Source organism: Sceloporus undulatus, chromosome 3 (genome assembly GCF_019175285.1).
Source record: "Sceloporus undulatus isolate JIND9_A2432 ecotype Alabama chromosome 3, SceUnd_v1.1, whole genome shotgun sequence".
NCBI lineage: Eukaryota > Metazoa > Chordata > Lepidosauria > Squamata > Phrynosomatidae > Sceloporus > Sceloporus undulatus.
In genome coordinates this window covers 187,793,844-187,818,420 of record NC_056524.1, presented here as the reverse complement: position 1 = coordinate 187,818,420, position 24,577 = coordinate 187,793,844, and the positions used below count along the sequence as shown (strand labels likewise).

General features: G+C 38.8%; 1 protein-coding gene across 5 annotated transcripts in view; it reads left to right on the top strand.

The window, feature by feature from the left end:
- MGMT (O-6-methylguanine-DNA methyltransferase) overlaps positions 1 to 24,577 on the top strand; it is a 258,236-nt gene that overhangs the window by 159,948 nt on the left and 73,711 nt on the right. The window lies entirely within an intron of this gene.

The following is a 24,577-nucleotide window of genomic DNA, read 5'->3' as shown; positions in this document are numbered from 1 at the left end:
TGTCCTGCATCTCATACTCTAGGCAGGAAAAACATCCTTCTCTCAAGGAAAGGCAGGCCTTCTTGTGAAGCTAGGTTTGCTGCCATTCAGTTTCATGGGTTCGCTTGCAAGTCCTTGGTGCCCAAAAGCTAAGCCCCTCAAATGGGACTGAGTAACAAATTTCACGGTAGTACTGAAGTTGCTGCTTACTAAATTTCTGAGAAGAAAAATACAGGAGTTTTATGATTAAAGAAGGTTGTTTGTTTTATTTTTAAAATATGTGTTCTTCCCTTTCTTGTTGGCAACCTCAGTCAAAACTTTGAAATTGAAATCTGTTTGTGATGGCAGAGTTACTGAAGGTCTTAGTTTGGTTAACTAAAATGGTCAATTTCATCTTTTGAACCCCTAAATCTTAAATATTTATCAGTATAGCCTTTGATTGAGAACCAGTGTGGTGTAGTGGTTTGAGCGTAGGACTTGGACTGGAGACAAGGGTTCAGTACCCCATTTGGCCATGAAAAATCACTGGCTGACCTTGGTCAAGTGAAACACACACAGCCCCAGAAAACCCTGTGATCAGTTCACCTTAGTGTCTCTATAAGTTGACAATGACTTGAAAACACATAACAACAAGCAGCCTTTGTTTAAAATGTTATTTTGTTCTCCCACTGTCATCTGATGTGTTATGGCACTCTTTGCTGTTGAATACAGTAAACTGTAATAGAGCCAATACAGTAAACTATTAAGCAGAATTGTATTATCCTGAAATAATTGTGATTTCATTCATCTATTTTAAAATGTTTATACACTGCCAGTCTTTTTCAGGTAAAGTACAGTGCTAAAAATATAATAAAAACTACACTGTAGTGGAAACAAAACACAACAATATAATATAATCAATGGATACACATTTTAAAAAATCAAAATGACAGGTATCATAAGTTAGTAAATGCTGAGACATCTAAAGAAGTTTTCAACATGTGCCAAAATTGCAACAGAGTTGGCACATGTTTTATTTCTGGGAAGAGGGACTCCAGAGAGTGGGCACCAGTACAGAAAAGAAAACCTCTCTTGCCAGAAGAACATCTGTGGAAAACCAGGAGGGCCTCTGATAATCGCAGCAATTGGGCAGGTCTACACGGAAGAAGGCAAATTATTAATTTCATATTTCATGCATTGTTAGCCTAAGTAACCCATTTTGTTCCCATTGCAGTTTTCAAACGGCATAAAACATACATTTAGTCTCACTTGCACAGTAATACTGTTTCCACTGATGCTGTGCCTTTTGTGGGATACATCTTCTGCATATAATTTTAACTTGTGGTTTTATGGTTTTCTCAGATACTTGCCATGTGTAGCTAGGTTTTTTTTAATGTTAGCTTATTCTGTGGTAAAGTCTTTGTTAATGCTTTTAAACACACACACATATTGTGGCTACCAGAAGACAGAACAAAAAAAGCTGTTCTGGCTTAATTTCTGTTTGAGAAAATATTCAAGCATATCTGCCTCTAGTGCCCAGTTTCTTTCTTTTTTCAAATTGGGAGAAAGAACAGATCTTGCCATATATTGGCAGCATTATAGAGCTGGATTCTTGGCTGAAGTCCCCGGAGATCACAAACGATTACACTTGTTTGTAGTAAAAGAAATAAACATAGCATATACTACAGATTAGTTCCACAGCCAATAGCATTATTTATTTAACAATGAATGAGTATATAACCACACTTAAAAATCTGGCTGGATGATGTATAGCATGGAGATACTATCCAAGGTGGTTTGGAAGACTGTTAAATTATGAAGTGTGCATATGAGAAAGGAAGAGAGGGAGAGAAAAAAAGAGCGAGATTTGAGCTAAAAATAAAGAGGTTAAATCATGACTACAGTTATATATATTTACTTATTTGGAGGTACATGATGATAAGATTTTGTGGACAGAATAGCATATGCAAGGTAGAATACCATTTTATGTTTTCAATGAACTGTAAATGTCAGGCAGTGTTGTTGCTTCCAGTTTAAAATTGAGGAGTTCGTCAAATGGTACCCAAGTGAAGAAGAAAGAAAGTGTGTGGACTTTAAACAGGAAAAATGGTTAGGCATAAGGCATGAATGAAGATGTACTTCATTTCCATTTACTAGTCCACTTACTTATGTCTGATCTAGTTTTTACTCTATTTAGTTGTGATGATTTTACAACTTTCACTTAATAAATATAATTTAAGAATTAAAAAGTAAATAAATAGATAATTAATTAATCAATCATATTTAAAATAATCCAACAGCTATATCACCCACTTAAAACTAAGCAAAGATGAAGCCATTCTAACCACCCTAAGGATGCAAATCTAGGGTCAACTACAAAAAGGTCAGTCTCCAATGGTATGATATAGCGTAAGTTGTCCAAGGAAACTGAAAGCTTTGGATAGTTGGTTATCATTTGAATGATTTCTCAGATCTCTTGCCTGCATACCGCCTTGAATTGCACCTAGAAATAAATTAGAAACACAGCTGTTGCAAGGCCAGTGTAACAGTGTAATCCATGGATGCTCAAGTCCCATTATATACAATAGCATTGTGTAAATTGGAAAAAGCAAGGTTTGCTTTTTGGAATTTATATATTTTTGGAATATTTTCAAGATGTGGATAGTTTATTCCATGGATTAGAAGGCTGGCTGAACACTCCATAACAAATCCCATTTTAGGAGATAGTTGAGTTATAAATCCAATAAATAAATAAAATAAAATAAAAATATGCAGTGCACATTTTACACTTTGGGTCCCATGCTGGGAGAAAAGGCAGGGTAATAAATATATAAATAATACAAGCTGCATTTTTTCTGTACATTTTGCAGACGTCACCCCCACATTGTTTGCAATTTTAAAAGAAATTGATGTATAGACCACTGTATTATTATTATTATTATTATTATTATTATTATAGCGCTGTAGATTTGCACCACACAAACAATAAAATAGATAAGAGTAAACCTGCCCATGGCATACAATCTAAGAAATAATAGCATAATATGTATAAATAATACATAACAATACAGGAAAGGGTTCAATAAAACAGGCAACAAATTAAAAACGTCAAATAGCAAATAATAGTCACACAATGCCTGGGCACGCTTCTCTGAACAGGATGGTCTTCAATTCAGTTTTGAAACTAGATAAAGAAGTGATGATCTGTTTTCTCGTGGGGGAAGGAGGTTCCAGGAGTGAGGGGCAACGAGTAAAAAGTGATGAATCCGGGACAGGGCAGAGAAAATCCTGGGCTGAGACAGCCGTCCTTGACTGCCAGAATGGAGGGCCTGAGAAGGAAGGTGAGGAGAAAGAAGGTCTGATAAATAAGGAGGGGCCAGCCCATGGAGGGCCTTGAAAGTCAACAACAGGAGCTTATACCGAATACGGAAAGGGAGGGGGAGCCAGTGAAGGGATGACAACAAAGGAGAGATATGGTCATAGCAGTGGGCGGATGTAATAATGCGTACAGCTGAATGCTGGTCAGAAATTAAAGGACAGAGGTGAGAAAGAGGAAGCCCAGCCAGAAGGATGTTACAGAAATCAAGATGTGATACCACCAGGGCATGGACCAGAATCTTGGCAGTACAGGCAGAGAGAAATGGTCACATTTTGGCAATACTGTAGCCACACTTACCATCAGACACCACAGAAGGGGGACAAGTGGCTCACCAGCAGAAGCTGTGCAGAAGCCTACCCATCTGATCTTCCATAGGTGGTGCTGGTTCCTAATGGAATGACCAAGCTGCAGACCAATTCTTCATCAGAATGATAACCCCACCCAAAGCTGTAACCGCAGTCCCAACAGTATTTTCTGAGATGAATCTCTGTCTTTAAGTACACATATGCACACACAATCCAGCATCCCATAGACCCTGGGGTAGTCATATCAGCTCTCCAAATCTTCTTGGATCATTCCCTGCTGGTGTGTGTGTGTGTGTGTGTGTGTGTGTGCTGGCTTTCCTATGTGGTTCTCTTTATAGTCCTTCGCTCTTAGATAGCTGCTAACTTTGCTCTGATCTCCACCTGGAAGAGGCAGAGACACAGTAATGTTTAGGCAACAAATTGCATTTAACTGCAGTGCCCTTGGCACTGTACCAGAACCTAAACAAACTGCAGAGCAAATAATATCAAAAGACTCTAGATGTTAAGGTGTGTTGCCTGCATATTCCTCTTTGATTGTTGCTGTGTGCCTTCAAGTAGTTTCCAACTTATGGCAACTCTTCTAAGGTTGAGAGAATGTGACTTGCCAAAAGTCATCCAGTAGGTTTCCATGGCTAAGCTTGGATTTGAACGCTGGTGTTCAGAGTCATAGTCCAATACTGAAACCACTACACCATGCTGGCTCTCCTAACTTTTGCTTTTATGCTTGTCTCCATGCTGTTTCTTTCAGAACGTTTAGGACAGGAACTTTGTGGGAAACAGGAAGTTAGAAAACAAACTGGAGCTGTCCTTTCAGCTTTTAAGGATAACTCTTGTTTCTCCCCTCCACTTTCTAAAATCAATTAAAACTTAATGGCTGTGAAACATCATTACATGGTAGATTTTTGTGTGTTGTTTCAACTATGAATTGAGGAAAGTTAATGCATGGTTGTGACATCATCAGAAAGTAATTACCTGTGTAATTGGAAAGTTTTGTATGTCTTTGCAGGAATTGCTAGCTAAGAAACTTTAAGATTGGGTATATCTCACCTGGTGGTATCTGAGATATATACTGTAAGCACAGGTCATTACTGCTCAAATATGTGCCTCCTTCTTTATAGAAGTAAATTGAGAAATACTTCCAACACACATTAAACAGTGTTTAAATCAGATGACTTATATTGTATTTTGTTACAGCTTGCCTACCATCCTAATAGCATCTTAAAATGTTAGCTTTCTATAATGTGCTTTATAAAATATCAGCGTTATTATATAAATGGAATTTTGTTTGTCTGTTATTTTGTTTGTTCTAAACACTTGACAAACCTTTCTGTGGAGAGTGTTCTTGGTCAAGGTGTTGCTTTTTTAAAAATCTAGTTACATATTTTTGAAGATACGCTAACTAGTTTTTTAATGGTAAATGATTTTATGTCCATGCACACAAGAAGGCAGATAGATACAAAGAACATACATCAATAGTGAAGGGTAAAAATTGAACTCTTAATTTGAAAAATAAATGCTAGACTTGAAATCATTAATATGATTTATTTTGTTATTAACCCCATTGTCCTTATTAGCACTAAAAGGGTGCATTTAAAATGAAGGTGGGAAAGCCTACAAATGAACATGCAATATCTGTTCTGGTGATGACTTCTTAATACTGCGTATAAACCCCAAGAAATTTCTCACTGACATTGATCAGATTTGAAACTCCATACTTTCTTAATTCAATCCATTATTGGCAGTAATATATTTTAACTCAAGAATGTGTTCATTCAGTGCATATTGACTTGACTTGTTAAAATTTTCACAGTACATGCTAACATCGGATTTTCTGTCACAGTGACTTAAGATGTGGGGACAGCAATGAATGATTCCTGCCACTCAATGAACTTTAACTGGAACCCTACTTGAATGGTAATAATCTTCTCCTGTAATTGCTGTGGAAAAGGAAAAACCTCTAGAGATTTTATATCTAATCATTTATTTATAAATCTGTAGAAAGCAGTCTGCAAAATTCACATTGGGGGTCAACTTGCTGAAAACTATTGCTTGGTGTTTACATTTTGCTGTGGGGTTTTGTGTTGTTTTGTTACAGTAGTTGCAGATTTTCATGATCAGTAAAGCAGTGTAGTTAATTCATTAGGTGGTCTTCACATTGGCCCAACTATTTCATTATTAGTATGTTACTAGAGGCAGCTCCCTTCTGTGTTTGCTGAGATGTGCATCTTTTTACATCTCATTAATTTAGTCTACATACTATTAATTTTTGCCTAATAACACTGACAGCTATGTAAACTGTTGTACTTAGTACTGAGTACTATTAGTGTGTATGCATTTTGGTGTGTGTTGTATGGAAATATAACTAGGTCATGTTGCAGATAAATAGTTGACATAAAAAGAAAGATTACTTTGAAAAAGGTGAGTTTTTGAAACAGATTTGGTTAGACATTTGGACCTAGGTCTTTCAGCAATGCTTTCAATGATTTGATTGAACTTTGTAGAAATGACATGAGGGGTTACCTTTCTTTAGATGATGTGGTCACAGATTCGATTCGTCCCACCTCTTGTGTTTCCCTCAGGCATTATTTGTACCACATGTTCCTTACCCATGCTATTTCTGGAGGTGGGAACTCTCTTGCACAAAGGGACAATCGAACCTGTTCCTTCTTCTCAGCTTCATCAGGGAAGAAAAAAAGAAGAAAAGAAAGGGAAGAGAGGGGGGGGGGGGGAAGAAAAATAATTAATAATTAGTAGGGCTCTGGCCCCCCCCCCCCCCCCCCAATCCTTTGTTTTTGTGTCCATTCATTTCTGATTTATGGTGACCCTATTACAGGGTTTTCTTGGCAAGTTTCATTCAGAGGGAATTTACCATTGCCTTTCTCTGATGCTGAGAGATTGTGACTTGCCCAAGGTTACTCATTTGGTTTCATGGCTGAGCTGGGATCTCCAGAGTGATAGTGCAACACTCAAACAACTGCACCTATCCTCACTGTAATGAAAAGAAAAAGGGAAATAGATACCATTACAGATCTAACTAAATAAACCTACTAAAATTACTAATAACCATAACCACAGATTACTACATTGTTAGATTTCATATTTATCAAATAGTCCATAAATTGTTTCTAGTCTTTCAAAAGGTCTTCAGATAGCATTAGCTTATCCTTTAGAACCCAGTTTGATTTGCCCATCTGGGCTAATTCAGCAACTTTAACGATCCATTCTTCCATCATCAGTGCTTCATTCCATTTCCAGATTCAAGTAAACAATATTCTTGCTGCTGTTGATACATATCTGAGAGGTGATCCAAATTTGCTATCCAGATCTTTATCTATAATGGCTAACAGAATAATTTCTAGTCATATCCAACCATAGAGTGTGGTGCTCATCTCTACTTACTAAGCCAAGAGAGCCAACATTGTCAAAGATGACTCCTTGGCCATGTGGCTAGCATGACTGCACAAAACATTGTTACCTTTCCCACTGAAGTGGTACCTCTTTATCTGCTTGTACTTTCATATGCTTTTGAACTGCTAGGACTAGTGACAGGAGCTCACTCTGTCACATGGCGCTTGGGTCTCAAACTACCAATCTGTCGACCCTGCATTCATCACAGTCAGTATCTGAACCACTGAGCCTTCATGTTCCACAGACAAATGTAGATATAGAGAAAAAAGCTTTTACTTTTTTGAAAAGGAAAAAAAGGATGTAGAACCCTGTGTTAATTTTCATGAAAAAGAGATAAATTATCTATAATGCCACCTATAGGTTTGGGATGTCTTCCTCATACACATATTTATTGGGGAATAGGGCAGGAGAAAGATTTATAACCATGCCCTTTCATCCTGTGTAGTGGTGGCATGGAGGGGACAGGATTTGAAGAGGGCCAGTGACAGTAAGATATTTCCATATTAGACTTTGTGGGCAGCTTCAAGGGACCAGTTTAGTGTTACCTCTAAACAAGACCAATATAGTCAGCTGTGCTTAATGGTATCAAAATAGAATTTGGAGAACAAAGTGTGTTACCTTATCTTGTTAGTTATCCTAATAATGACAGGAAATGGTAATCTTTAAAACTCAATTATCCTGGCCACTGGTCTATAGGAAAAGAGTTAGGATCAGCATGAGTGGGGAGACGAGTATGATAATCTTTGATGGATAGGATGTTTACATGAAAAAAGCTCCATTATCCTTTAGTCCTGCTTCTGATTGTACACAAATACACACACACACACACATGCACACATGCTGTCTCTTGTTTCTGTAGTATGTGCATTTTGTGCATTTTGTCTGTTGTACCAGATTGTACTCTATATTTGAGCTACACTCTGTCTTCAAACACAAATAGCATCTCACTTCTCCAATTAGTATCTTATTGGCACAGTTTTCATAAAGTATATCTAATTGAAAATGGCAGAGAGAGGCTGCCTTACAGGCTTAACAAGATAAGGAGGTAGGTTGCAGATCCAGCTGCACTCTAGAGGTTCTGGTTTCTTTCTTGGCAGTGTGGGTTAGATTTTTCTGAATTGCATAAACTAATTGGCAGTGAATATTCGCATCTTACTGTTCAGGAGAACTGAGCAAGGTAAGGTGAAAGGAGTTATATCCAAGACCAGTGTAGTTGGGATTGGGAGTGTGTAGAGTATTTTCAGCAGTCTTGGAATGTCATTGAACATGTAAACATAATGCCCTTAAACTCTTGTTTTGGACTCCTTTTCAGCACTAATTCATTAACAAATATGTATGGTGCTTTATAGCTGTTTTTCTTTTGTAATGATTTTGGCTATAATGAAAACAGCTGCTGTCAATAAGAAAACACTAAGAAATCATTCTAACAGTTCACTAAAGATATGTATTTACTATAAGAATAGTTTGTTAAATATGTTGGCTTATACTTTTTGTGCATATTTCATTTGATCATTGATCTCTGAAAAAGGATAAAATAAACACAAGCTGATGCTGAGTGAACACGATATTTACCTTTTGAACACAATAATGAATAACTTAGAGCCACTTAATATAAATTTAGCTGATTAATGTAAGGCACAGTTATATTGAAATGGAAATTATGACACATAGATTAAGGCCTATATCCAATAATACAATTCCATACTTCCATATCCTGCCCCAGGGGAATTTGGATTTTCTTCACTTCCCACTCCTCCTAAAGCTCTCTGTGATGCCAGCCCTCTATTCCACATAATTTCCCCAGTTCCCCAAAGCAGGTTGTTAGGGTACATGAGGAAAGGGAGTCACCAATTCTGATGGAAATAGTCAGATCCAGAGAACATACTCATTCATACTCTCTATCTGTGCATATCCATAACAGGGCATTTGTTGCCCCCAAATTGTCTCCCAGTAGAAACAGTGTGAATAGCCTTGGTGACCACCCCTCTGGGTTGAAAAAAAAACTTCTGTTGAATGCCAGGTCAGTGAATGGGGAAACAAATGCCATTTGGGATTTGATTCTGGCTGAGCATGCTGAAACTAGCCTGTATCATAGAGACCTGACTGGATGAAGCTGGGGAGATGGGGAGTAATTTTTCTCAGCTTTGCCCATCAGGTTTTTCTGTGCAGCAACAGGCAAGATCTCGAGGCAAATAGATATGGAGTTGCAGTGATCTATCATGAATCCGTCTTCTTTATGAGGTGCCCTATTCTAAGAATCTGAAGGTTTTGAGTGTATACCTAAAGTAGTGGCTGGGACAGAATCGGTATTTTGTTGGTGTGCTTCTCTGCTCACCCACTTCTCTGCTCAACAGACTCCCTGATCTAGCCAAGGTATTTGCCTTGATATCTCTGTCTTGTCATGCTTGGGAACTTTAACAACCAAGTTGAGACTTCCCTCTTGGGAGTGGCAGAGGACTTCATGGCCCTCCATGACAACCATTGGTTTGTCCAACGTGATATCTGACTTTATGCATGGTGCTAGGCACATTCTGTAACTTATTTTTTGTACTTGATGGGGTGATGAAGATCTTTGTATGGAAGAACTTTCAACAGTCGTCATGGGCAGATAATTAATTACTTGGTCAGGTTCAGACTCATAGGGACTTGGAATTTCTGCAGGGCTGGGGGATTGATTAAGATAGTCTGCCCCAGGAAATTAGTAGATCTGGACAGCTTCCTTCAGCTCTGGGGGATTTTCCTGTCACCTGGGCAAGCAATTCTATTAGCGATCTAGCTGGCTTCTGGAACGGGACAAATGGTCAGGGCAGTGAGCACAATTGTTCCTGAGTGTTCCCTGTTATGCAGCAAGGCCAAAACAACACCTGTTTTACCAGGGAGTTGGCAGCACTGAAGCAAGTAAGGTGGAGACTAGAGTGAGGTAGGCAGACCTAGGGCCTGAGCAGATAGGCAGGATACTATTGGCCAAGCCCATGGCATATTGTCCCTAGTTCAACCCAGCTCAGTCACTGGATCGGCGCACCATGGACCCATTGTTTCCACATGCCCCTTATCTGCTGTCTCTGTCACATCTTCTCTGAAGACCTCCATTGCAGCCTGTAAAGGCTCAAAGGCTGCAGTGGGGGCTTCAGAGAAGACATGGAGGAGGAAGCAGGTAAGGGGTGCACAGACTCGTCCATTCTGCTTGCTGCCACCATGGAATTACCTGGAAACTCCACAGTAAACAGCTGGATTAAGGCCCCTTTGGGCCATTATCAGCCCTGGACTGCTAGATCATCTTCTGGACTGGCCAATCCCAGCCCAGAACTAATGACCTGTGTTGTCTGGACAGGATGAGGTGAGGCCAGGGGGACCACAGGTTTTGTGCCCATGTGAACAGGCCCTCAAAGTGAGTCTGACTGCACATGAGCTAGTGATTCTTTGCAAGCATACTCAGTGGCAAAATGGGATAAAAAATACTTTTTCTGACACCATTGTATTGGCAAGGACCTGCCCAGCAGAACTGTTGAGTGAGCAGGATCTATTACACAGTAGTTATCAAGTAGCAAATGTAGACTACTCAACAGCCTGCTGTGAAGAATTTGCATGGCACTTTGCGGATAAAATTGTTTGAATCTAATCTGACTTGGATGCTATAGTAGATATGGTGCCATTGGATGTAACCTGGGTGCCTATTTCTCAAGTGTTAATGGATACATTTCAATTTTTGCAGGCTGAGGATATGGACAGCATCCGCAGAGATGTGGGAGTCACCACATGTGTGTTAGACCCTTGCCTTTCTGGGTTTATTCAAAAGGCCAGAAGGGACTTGGCTGAGTGGGTGAAGGGAATAGTCAATGCCTCCATACAACAAGGCAAACTTCTAACTGCCTAATGGAGGCAGTTACTGAAGGACTGAAGCTTTTACAGAAGCACGAGGATGTAAACGTGTGTGTGTGTGTGTGTGTGTGTGTGTGTGTGTAGCAAGATTTTCTACCAAGTTCAGATATGGTATTACAAATTGCTTGTCAAGGGCAAGGGCAATACACAAAACATGCACTGGACATACCCAGATCTTTTTTCATGCCTAAAATAACTTGAAGTCCCAGCCATCTCTTAGGCACTTTCTTTCATAGCCTTGAGGAATAACACATTTTTAAAATAAATCTGAGCCACAGAATGTGTTAAGATTCATTTCTATGATTCTGTGATTCATATGCTTTCAGTCAACCTGTGAACATGCACATCTGTCTGATGGAGGGGTGTCCAAACAGTGGAATGAAGCATTTATTTGTAATTACTGTTAATAGTTTTGAACAATCATAGAAAAGATTGGGATTGAAGTCACTCTGATCTCACTATATTCTCTGCAAGAAAATAGTACAGTCGGCCCTTGGTATCCTCTGGGGTTTGGTTCCAGGACCCCATATGGACGCCAAAATCTGTGGATGCTCAAGTCCCATTCAATAGAATGGCATTGTGAAATGGTGCCCCTTATATAAAATAGCAAAGTTGGTTTTTGGAATTCATATTTTTAAAAAATATTTTAAAGCTGTGGATGCTTGTCTCTGCAGGAAAAAAAAATCCCTACTTAAAACAGTTCATTTTAATGCATTTTTTGTCGTGCTAATTTCGTTGTTGCCTCATTTATCAAAGGGCAATAAAATTCAGTTTTAAAAGTTGGATCTAATATTGAATACAGGCTTGTTGCTTTCAAACAGTAGACATCACAGAAGCCCTTGATTTGATCCCTGACTTTTAGTATTGACATATGGTCAGTTAGATGTATGCCAGATACCAAAATAATGCTTTTGTGCTATGCTAAGTAGTTACTGTATTATTATACCTGTTCTGTCAAATTTTCTTCTAGATTAAACTGCAACCTTGGTTCATGTTGCTTGCTATGCATAGGTAAAGGGAAGTGGAGGGAATCTGACATACTTGGGAACAGAAAAATTTGTATTATTTATACTGAACAGAACAAACCAATTTACAAGAAAGGCATTTAAGTGGCAATGTTATTTATTAATGTTGTATGCTCACTAATGGAACTGCAACACAGATTCAGCTAAGCCTAGTGTAAGAATGCCTGTAATCACAGAGCATATATATATTTAAAGGTTTTATTATATTTAACTGTGCAAAATATATTATGAAATATACTGCATGTGTTCAGATGTCTTGCTACTTCTATTGCAGCACAGACACTGAGAGAGCATAGCAAGAATTTGATTAAAATGCTTTTTTTTAAAAAAAAAATGGGACCATAAAAATATAGTATGTTGTAAAACAGCAACATTTGTAATTTCTTTTGTGCTAGTTTTTTTTAAAAGCAAACAAACTACAAACACAGTAATTTTTCAATACCAGTGCAGTGCATTGAAATGGGTCTAATTCACTTGTGACTGTGTGCTCATTATACATTGATTGTATTATCTAGTGAAAACTGGCATTTGCAATTGTAGCATCCAAGATTCATCACCACAGAAAGAACTTCTGTAACTTTCTTTTTCATGTGAAGCACTTTATGTATCTTGTGTGAACTTCTTAAGAGATGAGTAACCAAAAATATAACTAAATGTTTATGCATATATGAACCAGTTCTAACCATTTTCCAAAAAAAAAAAAAAAAATGATGTGATTTACATTTTAGGGATGTAAACCTTTGCCATGTTTGTTCTTGCATGCATGAATGAGAAATTTCAATATTTTCCCCTCACCTGTAAGATAGTTGAAGTATTTTCACATTTGTGAGAATGCTTTTTGTGTAAATTATGTAGCTAAATTTTGATGGCACATATCCTGTTTGATTGTTGCATATATGATAAGGAGAGATCCCATTTCTTACAACTGGGATCCTATTGTTAAATTGTCTCATTTCCTCTCAGGAGAGAATTTACATTTAATGCGTTGTACCCCAAAATTTATTATAAAAGCTGCTTACTTGAGAGATCAATTTATTATAAAACATGGGGTTTTGTGCCATGGTGATGAGTTCATTTAAACACCCCCTTTTTGATTTCCTCCACACCCCATGTTTTAGTTTGTTTTTATTCTATGTTTTTGTATTTTATTGAACTTGTTTTTATTCAACTTTTATGTGTCTCAACCTTCTAGCTAATTTTATATGAATTTTAGGAGTGATCCAATTTTATCTTTGTATGTACAGTGTGCCCGCATCATACGTGGATGCACTATACACAGTTTTCAGTATATGGTGAAAGCCGCACGGGGGTGCATGGGGCGCAAGGGGTGGTGTGTCCCATTGAAAGTAATGGGGTGCATACCAATGGCACGTGCACGCCGCCATGCCGCTGCACCATCACACCATGCACAAGCACTTTCAATCAGGCTCAAGCATATGCTTTTTTTTACACGGGGGGGGGGAGCGGAACGGATCCCCTGCATATAAAAAGGGCTCACTGTACTTTGATATTCTGATATATCAAGATCAGACCATATAACACCTGTATTAAGATCTCTTCACTGGCTGCCTATTAGCTTCCAGGCGCAATACAAAGTGTTAGTCATTACCTATAAAGCCCTACATGGCTTGGGCCCGAGTTACTTGAGGGAGCGCCTCTTCCTACATAATCCGCCCCACACCCTCAGAACAACAGGGAAGTACCTACTTGAATACTCCAGGGTAAAATTAGCAGCAACTCATCAGAGAGCCTATACGGCGACAGCCCCTGCTCATTGGAATGCACTTCCAGAAAAGATCCGACTTTGTTCCACATTGGAAGCCTTTAAGAAGGCATTGAAAACCTATCTTTTTCAGATAGCACACCATCCTGACTCTCTTTAAAGATAGTAACCCTAATTAAGATCAGGATGTCCTACCACATCTGATAGTTTTTAATTGTTCTGTAGATGGTTTTAGACTTTTATTGTCGATGTAATTGCTGATGTAATTGTTGTTATATTGTATTGCTTTGTATTGTGACATGTGTCACTTAGCTTGCACAGTGTGAACCACTTTGATCAGGAGGAAAAGCGGTATACAAATAAAAGTTTTATTATTTATTTATTATCATTGATATGATCAGTTGACTAATCAATAAACTGGTTGTTGTTGGTGGTGGTACAGTGGCTTGTATGGTTCTAGCTTTTGTGCTCAGTTGTATATCTTTAATCTTTAGGATCTTGTCTAGTTCCTTCAAAGGTGCCCTTTCCATTCTTAGTGTTCTTATTTCTTGGCTACAGTATCTGTTCTGATAACTGTTCGACTCAAGGTTGGGAACGTTTTTATTATTTCTATTTCCTTATTATCTCAGTTGAATTGCTTTAGATCTTCCATGGTCATTATTTTTGTTTTATTTATGTTCAGCATTAAGCCTGCCTTTGCACATTCTTCTTTCACCTTCCTTTGTATTTGCTCCAAGTCTGAGATGTTTTCCACTAGTAATATGTTGTCATCCTCCTATCTTAGGTTGTTGATGTTCCTTCCTCCTGTCTTCAATTTTCCTCCTTTTATGTCTAAACCTACCATCATGTGATATTTTCTGCATATACGTTAAAGACATAGAGTGATAAAATACAGCCTTGCCTGACCCCCTTGCCAATTGAGAACCATTTCCCATATTCTGTTGTAACAGTAACCTATTATCCTAAGTAGATTTCCCATCAGGATTATCATATGTAGTGGCACTCCCATGTCTTTAAGAGCATTCCATTGCTTTTCACAACCTATGCAGTCAAAGGCTTTGTTATAGTCTATAAAGCACATACTGATTTTCTTCTGGAATTCCTTGTGCATTCCATTAACCATCATATGTTTGCAATATGATTCCTAGTGCCTCTTCCTTCCCTGAACCCACCTGCACCTCTGGGATTTTCTGTCCAGATATGAGTGAAATCTATGCTTGCATGGGAAATTAATGATATGGTCCTATAGTTGCTGCAGTCTTTTGTGTCTCCTTTTTTGTGTGGATGGGAATGTATATTTCTAGTCTGTTTGTCACTGTAAAATCTAGATGAGACAGAGGTGCTATTGGTCAGTAGTAAGGCAGATCAGGGAATAGGGACCTTGCCTGGCCCCCTCCCTGCTTGCCTTTCAACGACAGGCTAAGATGCTTTTATTTAAGCAAGTGTTTAAAACATAAGCATGCTACCATGGTTTTTATATTGAGCATGTGTATTAACTTCTGCTATATTTTAATGTCATTTTATATTGTTCTTAGATTATTTTAACTGTTTAAATTTTTTTATAATGTTTTGTTGTTGTTTTTTAAATCTGTGAACCACCTTGGTTCCCTTCAGGGACAAAGGCGACATATAAATTAAATAAATAAATACATTGGATGTATGATTTTCACTATCAGTCAATTGGTCATTATGCCAGGGGTAATAAGCATGAAGCCCATGTGCCACATAGGAGTGAAACAGATGTGCAAAATAAAGTGGCTTTCAGCCACTCTGAGAGTGGTGCATTTATTTGATGCATGCCTCCAAACAGGAGTAAACTGAAACAAAGCTGCACTCTGGAGCTAAAAACTGGAGCAAAAAGAAGCCAGGATCTGACTCAAGGCAAAAAATGCACATCTTTGTGTCTGCATTTAAATGTGCCACACAAATGTAGAGTGCAGCAAAGCAAATAAATAAATAAAAGTGTGACAGTTCCAGTGGATGTAAGTACAACATACACAAACTAGACAGTCCAATGGGGGGGGGGATGTGATGAAATGGAGTGAAGGGGCCTATATTGGGGGGCCGCCATGATTGTATTTTGCCAGTCTATCACTCATGCACCAGTGCCCTGTATGGGCAAAGCACTGCATGTGCGACTGTGTGGCCATGCAGTGGGATGGCTTCTGGGCAGACATGGAATGTACTTGGAGGTAGCAGGTGGTGTGTTTGTGTGACAGTGCACATGCATGGTAGCAAGGCAACAACAACAAAAAAATTACCCAGTGGCCCAGTTTGATGCCATGCCATGCAGTCCAACTGTGTGTATTCAACCCACCTTGGATGCGGGCCATGTGGACAACAGGTTGTTGACCTGCTTTCAAAAAAGCAAGATCAAGCTACTTTTTCCTGCACATCTGTTCCAGCCCAAAGAGCCATCAGAAGGGATTTGGTGCAGCCCTCCCCATAGCCTTGACCTTATTTGGCCAAAGAAAGCCAAAGGAGAGCTGCTTTGTAGTCAAACACGGCTGAGGGGAAGGTAATATTTGTTTATTATGTCAGAAGCATTTGTAGACACAAACAAAATCATTTTTATGGATGCACATACGCAAACTCTTTCCTGGGCTGATATTATACCTTTTGATATATATTGTATGGGAGGGGGGGGAGAGAATCCATTTTTGTATGAATGCACTATGTTGTGTAGGAATCATTAGTTTGCTCAACACTAAGCATTTGAAATTAGACTTTTTATATAAAAACGTGAATATTTGATGTTCTAATGGAATATTTTGTTTTCTTTCCCATATTCCATACACTACTAGGAGTCCTTTAGTGCTTTTTCATGCTAGCGGTAGGACCTGAGACTAGTTCTTCATGTTAAAAAAGTTCAGAAAAAGTGATGACTGTCTACAGTCTGAAGTTGTACAGTCTGCTTTAAACTACCTCATTCTTCTCTCCTTTAACTGCCTATTGAGGAAAATCCTTAGTTCATAAGAACTGTCATCCATTTCAGAGTCCTGTCTTTAGCAGAGTCTTAATACTAGATATCTGTGAGATAAAAGACAGTTATTGCATCATTACACAGTATTACACAGAATGGTCACAGTCATTTCCCCACCACACATAAATTTTCAAACACACAAATGTTTTAAGAATTAGGAAATAAATAGTTCTGATGCTTTCATAGATGTATATGATGTAGCTTGGATATATGGAACAAGAATGTTAACGGATTCATGATATTCTTCTTCCAATGTGTGACTAGGCCCTGGATTTTGGTGGTGAACTAGGTAAAGGTAATACTGTTGTGTTGGTTATTGGGGGGAGGGTTGCACCAGATGTTAATTGTTTGGAACTGAGAGGGAAACTTACAGCTGAAGGGTATGGCCCGAGATGGAGAATCTGAGAAAATAAATGAGTAAAATCAGGTGTGCATATTAAAGTTGCCCTGAAGCAATTGCTTGCATAGTTAATTGCCTATGATAAACCCGACCTTGGCACCATTGGGGGAATATTATACAATTTTGTAAGGGCAAGCAGTTCTAGAAGTTTTCTAAGGACTAAAACTAAAAAGCCTGTGTATATATGAATTTACGTCTAAAGAATTCAGCCGAATATATATTTCTATAATTTTTAAATGCATGTCCAAGCTAGATGGCTACTATACACAAAAGGAGACTGTGATTGTCTCATTTTTAATAGATGATTGTTTCTTGTTTTGAGAGAGCCTTTCCAGTGATATTTTAATCCTTCTGTGCCTTCCCAGTAAAGATTCTCTAGGTAGGATCTTTTTATATAGGCAGGAACCAGTCAAAGCCCTAATGGCAGGAGGCAGTTGATAGCATTTAATGACCTTCCATGCTATCAGTTGAGTCCTTGGGGTTTTGACATTGATTCATGTCCTCCCTCCCTCCCAAAAAAACTGCTTATCTTGGCATATGGAGACAGGCATCAGACTCCTCACATCTATAAAGCCCATGTACTAAGTTTCATAGAAAACAACTGAGCTCTTGTGCCACAAGTGGCAATAAGAAAGGTACAGAAGTGTATCATATAGGCTCTGATGGAGGCATGTAAGTATAGTTTCCAGTTAAAACAGTTCCTTAAGCAATCTAGCACCCAGATGATTGTGTTTTGTTTCTATGCACAGCATTCAGTTCTGAAGTACAGTGGGCCCTTCGTATCCACTGTGTTTGGTTCCAGAACTCCCCACTGATACCAAAATCTATGGATGCTCAAGTCCCTTTATATATAATGGCTTAGAAAATGGCATCCATTATATAAAATGGCAAAATTGAGGTTTGCTTTTTGGAATTTTTAAAAAATATGTCAAGTCGTGGATGGCTGAATCTGTGGATTCAGAATCCATGGATACGAAGGGCCTACCGTACACCCACAAAACCTTTTACTGTGCTGCAATCCTGTGCGTAGTTAGACTGTCTAAAGCCCTCTTGATGGTAACAGGATGTCCACTGCCAAAGCCATAAAGTTTACAATGAAGATGTTTTAGAAATGTTTGTGTATTCATTTCTTAAGAAATGTTTCTGAAAATAACTAAGTACAGTGGACCCTTGTTATACGCTGGGGTTTGGTTCCAAGATCCCCCATGGATAACAAAATTTCTGGATGCTCAAGTCCCATTAAATAGAATGACATAGCAAAATGGTGTCCCTTATAAAAAATGGAAAATCAAGGTTTGATATTTGAAATTTATACTTTTTTTTGAACATTTTCAAATGGTGGATGCTTGAATGCATGTATAAAAAATCAGTGTATAAGAAGGGCCGACTGTATAACTGAAATATCTCTCATATATATCAGTTCCCAGGCCCTTTTTAAAAATCCATATTACTAATATATGGACACATTGCTTATCAAAAACTCATTTAAAATTAGGCAAAAATCTTGAATCTCATATGGGTATCAAACTTCTTGAAAAGCTGTTTTTATTCATTGATTTAGCTGTAAAAAAACAAACACAACATAGACATAAGGCTATCTGAACTCTTTATTTGTTACATTTACAAAATTAATAACACTCTTTCCAGAACTTGTCACATCAAGTAAAAGATCTTCATTCCAGACTGTCTATTGGGGCCAAATTGAGACTGGATGCATGCATTTAATAAATTGTAGTCTCAAGTAGTCATTTTTGTAAATAATTAGCTTCAGTGGAAGAATAAGTTAGCATATTGTATGCATCTAATGTTGCAAATGTACATACTGCAAACTTTCCTATTAATCAACAGTCAAGCACTGTAAGTTGGGTCTCATACATAATGAATTGTGCTTAAGCCTCCTGGGTTTCATTGATAGAAAAATAAGAGAAAACACAAGTGTAGTAAGCTTTTGAATAAAATTTAACTAGATTGCTCTGCATACTGTAATTGTTTTGGAATCATTAGGGACTAGACAATTCATCTGCAATTTGGGGGGTAGTTTTGCCTTCATCTATCAAAGAAGACTATTTAAATGACATTAAGGTATTGATGTAGCAACCTTTTTTTAAAAAAAATGTCCACACAGAATGTTAACAGTATGCGCTTTATGTACATTCCCCCCCACACACACATCACACTGTTAGGAACTTTAATAGATTTGGTTGAAGATATTTTAATGTTAATGTTAATATTTTAATTTTAATATTTCTAAGTGTTAAAAATACTTATTTTTGGTATTGTTTGGTTAAATAATGCTGTGAATATACTTGAAAGGCAGCATAAAACATTTGGTATAAACCAATAAATTATATTCATGCTCATAAGAGAAATACAGAAATTTTGGAGACCATGTTAAATAAAGAGTAGTATTTTCTGTTGATGTCTCTTGTGCATTGCTACATCCAAATATTACAATGTGATGTTTTAGTTTTCTGGAATCTAAATTGAAGCATATCCTTTGCTCATGCTGATGAGAATTGTGCAAAAAGGTGTGCTGAAAGTTCTTTACATATTTTGCTGTAGCTGTACTTAAGATGATTGATATGTGAAGGTTACCTTTTCTGTTTGGTTAAGGCCCTGCATGTTTACTAGTGAAAAGATAATCAGGAAGTTTTGAGATTTGAATACAAGACAGTAAGCCATTACTGAGATGCCATGCCCAGTGTCCCAAGAATTTTAGAGTAACCTCTTGGTGCTGCTTGACAATGATTTGTATTTATGGGTTATCATATTTGAAACCATCATTGTCATCAACATTCTTATTATAAATTACAGAGCAGGGAGAATGATAAATTCTATACGATTTTTTCCCCTTAAACTTTTTTTTCCATAACAGAAATGTTTATTATTTTTATCCATGTGCATCATAGTGCATCTGTTAAATTGATCATCATACATGCTTCTTGCAGAATATATATATATATATATATATATATATATATATATACCTGTGAGCATATCAGCCACAAATAAGTAATTAATCCTAGGAAATCATTAGATTGGAGGCATACAGCAGAAATATGTGGGGAAAACCAGGAGTTGAGATATTGAATGTATGTTTAAAGCAACAATTTTAAGATAAATGTGCCTACTCTAAACATTCTGCAGGTGTACTTTTAAGAGGAGAGAAATGCTTAGAATTACAGGCTGAATGTTAATAAATTTTGAAAGGCAGAAAAATAAAGATATCGGTATTCTCCAGAGAAATGGGACATTAAGTAATTCAAGCAACTCTGTGCGTATAGATCACCAGTGAGAAATAAGAGAAGTTGAAGAATAAAACAAAGTGGGGAGGGAGGCAAGGAAAGAAGCTAGCTTCAAATGAGCATTGGACTTTAATTTCTGAAGCAGGAGTCCATTTAGTAAAGATAAAGATTCTTCAAAATATCCAGCCCACAAGTGATCAGTCCTGTTACTTTCAAGAATGCATACATGCAACTGTGTGACTTTCATACTTTTTGGTTATTAGTCAATAACCAAAAAGGTTTTTAGTCTTCAGTTTTCAGTTTTGATGTCATGTTCAGTTGACTGAGATCTGAAGAGCCAAGAAAACGTTGCAGTGAAGTTAACTGTCAATTTATTTTGGATTCAAAACAGAGGTCTGCCACAGATGAGTTAGTATACAAACCGAGTTTCCCCAGAACAATACACCCTTTAAATCCCCCCCCCCTTTTCTGGCTTGCGAATACATCAAAAAATTCTTTTGAAAGTCCTCTCCCCCTTCCCCCCATTCTGCTATCACCTGCATCTGCCCCAGGAAGGGAAAGTGTTTGGTCCTAGGAACAAGGTCATAACATAACATTCCTATAGCCCATCTGTTCTCCTGTTTGCATATCATTTGAATCATAGGCCCATTACAGACAGGTGTAAAGTACATCCTGGGGACGTACTAGGGTTAGGGAAAGTGCGTGCCTTATGCACGCACCTAACCCTAGTACGTCCCCAGAACGTACAAAATGGCGGTGCCCTTTCCACACGGGGGCCGCCATTATGTCACAAATGCGCTGCTTCCAAATGGGGCGGTGCGGATGTGACGTCTTTGAGCTGCGCGAGGGCGCATAGAGTGCCCTTTGCACGGCGCTAGAAGGAACTCCAAAACAGAGCTCCTTCCGCGATTTGTGTCGCTTGCACAGCCTTTAGACAGCTGCGCCAGCGACGCAAGGGAGAAAGGGAGCCCCAAGGACACCCAATGGCAGTGGGTAGGAGGAGAAAGGGGCCGCTTGGCCCCTTTCTTCCTTGCGTCGCTGGCGCAGCCGTCTAAAGGCTGAGCAAGCGACGCAAATCGCGGAAGGAGCTCTGTGGTCCCTTCATGCGGCCTGGAAAAGGCCTTTTCCAGGCCGCATGAAGCCCCAAGGACACCCCTTTCCAGGCCACGGGGAAGCAGCCTTTTGTTTCTGAGGCTTCTATAGACAATTGCCCCACCGTGCCCCTCGTGCGAGACGCCAAAGGCCCCGGCAGCAATCGGCGGCAGGACCGGGCTGGGGCCGGTCCCAAGGCCTCTCCGGGCCGCATCCGACCCGCGGGCCGCAGGTTGCCTACCCCTGTACTAGATTGTCAATATATATGATTTCCCAGCATTAAATTAACAAGGATTCAAAAAAGGCATAACCAAGATGAAGATTATGCTCAAAATTCTACAACATAGATTCCAACCATACATGGAGAGAGAAATCCCAGAGGTCCAAACAGGATTCAGGAAAGAAAGAGGCACTAGGGACCACATTGCAAACATATGATGGCTAATGGAGTGCACTAAGGAATTTCAAAAGAAACAAAACAAAGCCTTTGACTGCAGAGATCATGAAAGGCTATGGAATGCCCTTAAAGTCATGGGAGTGCCAACACATCTGATAGTCCTGATAGGGAATCTGTACTCAGGACAAGAGGGTACTGTCAGAACAGAACACGGAGAAACAGAATGGTTCCAAATTGTTAAAGGGGTCAGACAAGGCTGCATCCTATCACCCTACCTGTTTAACCTATATGAGGAACATATTGTAAGAAAAGCAGGCTTGGACACAGAAGAAGGAGGAGTGAAAATAGGAGGAAGGAATATCAACAGTCTAAGATACACAGATGACACCATCATACTAGCAGAAAACATCCCAGACCTGGACCAAATACTAAGGAAGATCAAGGAAGAAAGTGCAAAGGCAGGCTTACTGTTGAACATGAAGAATACAAAAATAATGACCACAGAGAAATTACAGAAATTAAAACTAGACAATGAGGAAATAGAAATAGTAAAAGAGTTCTCATATTTGGGCTCAAACATTGATAGGAAATGGGACTACAACCAGGAAAACAGAAGAAGATTAAGAATGGGGAGTAAATGTATGATTCTGATGCCATTCCTCTGTGTGTAAGTCTATGTAGTTTTCAAAAACAATAATTTTTCATTGCACTTCTTTCTACCTTCACAATGTTCCAAGTTATTGGCAGTAAAGAATTCTGTGCCATGTTTGATCAAATACAATCTTCCTCTACTGAAAGCAAAATTTTTCCAAATTATTTTTGGAATTATGTTATTCTGTCACATTTCAAACATTATTCAAAATGTATTTCTCAGACGAGAATAAATCTGTTTTCTGATCCAAACTAAAGTAGGTCCATTGGATCACTTATTGAATGGCAGATATGCCAATGATCCAGTAGCTCTAGTATACAGTGCGCCTGTGTTTTACCCAGGTGTGCCATACACGGCTTTCAGCATACACTGAAAGCCGCGCTGGAAGAGTCCGGAAGAACTAATGGGGCGTGCGCCCATGGCTGCCATGCACCGCAGACACAAGCCCCATTACTTCCAATGGGGTTCTAGCACATGCGGAATTCCCTTTACACAGAGGGATCCAGAACCGATCCCCGCATAAGGGGAGGGCGCACTGTACTTGGAATAGGCCATGGTTTACTTTCCTTTAGCATCAGAGCTCTCTGTTTCTTCTTCCATAACAAGGATGGTCAATATGTACCTGCAGCATTGCAAGTCTTCGTTGCTAAAATTCTAGCTCAGCAATTGTATGGTTCAGAGGTTTGCTCTTTCAGTAATTTTGTTCCTTTTGAGGTTGTCCAAACCAAGTTTTTAAGATTGATCCTGGGCATCCTGAAATGTGTACCAAATGTTATTATCCGTCTTGAAACTGGAATGTTATCAGTTGAGGCTCTTATTTGGATACGCAAATTAATGTATGGTTAAAATTGCTTTTCAACCCTATCGGTTTGGCCTCATCAATATTAACGAACCCTTTTAGATCAACTTGGATAAATTCCTTAATTTTGAAACTCCCTTCTATTGGGTTATCAAGAGATTATGTACTTATGTGTTATAATAAAGCAAAAACTATTATCACACAGAGAATTAAAGGTATTGACCTACAAACCCACAAAAGCAAAGCAATTCTTTATCCCATAATTGGGGAAACTGAGGCGGGTTACAAACCGCCAAAAATACGTATGGAATACGTATTAGGGTTAGGAAGGGGCGGTGCTTCCGCACCCCCCTAACCCTAGTACGTATTCCATACGTACAACATGGCGGCGCCCCTTCCACATGGGAGCCGCCATGTTTACGTATCGGACACATAGCGTCCAGACGTGTCGCGGCACTAATGACGTCGCGAGTGCACCAGCGGCGCCTCGCGACGTCATTAGGGCGCCGCAGAAAGAAGCTCCATTTTGGAGCTTCTTTTTTGCTCCGCAAGGGAGCCGCACGGTGTGGCTGCGACGGCTCCCTTACGGAGCAAACGGCGGCGGCAGCAGACCGCCTCAAAGCGACGGTCTATAACCCGCCTGAAAGCGTTTTCATACATGCCAAATACTTTGATAACTTGAACATCCCCAAACTTAGAAGAGCATTTGTGCGCACAAGATTTAATATCTTTCCATCAGCCGTAGTTGAAGGCAAATATAAAAAGATACCTTATCAGTGCAGAATTTGCCCCTGCGGTTCTGAAGAAGTTGAGTCAATTGGACATGTTCTTTTTTGTTGCCCCCTTTATATAGAATCTCGTGCCATATATATATATTCCCTCTTTTACAATACCTAACCGGCAGAAAAGAGCAATTTTATGTACATTATCTTCTTTCAGACCGCAAGGTACTGGTAACTATAAAAGTTGCCAAGTTCTTTGCAGGTGCAATTATCTGCCGTAAAAACTTTTTAATACAGATGAAGTAATAATGCTTTAGAGTTTGGCCATAATGAGGCATCATCTTATTGTTTTTATATATTTTATCTTTACACCATTTTATATAAAATGTTACAGATATGACACTAAAAAGTTGTTTGTTGTTAACTGTATAACTATGCCACTGTTTTAATTTTTTTTCTAAATCTTGAAAAGGTTTTGAGGAATGAGGATGTGGTATCCAACTATTGACTGTCCCAACATTTTATAATACTTGACTATGCCAATGTCTTATAATAATGTGTGAATTTTGTGATGCTATGCGGGATGAGACTGTGGGCATTCTCCCCTCCT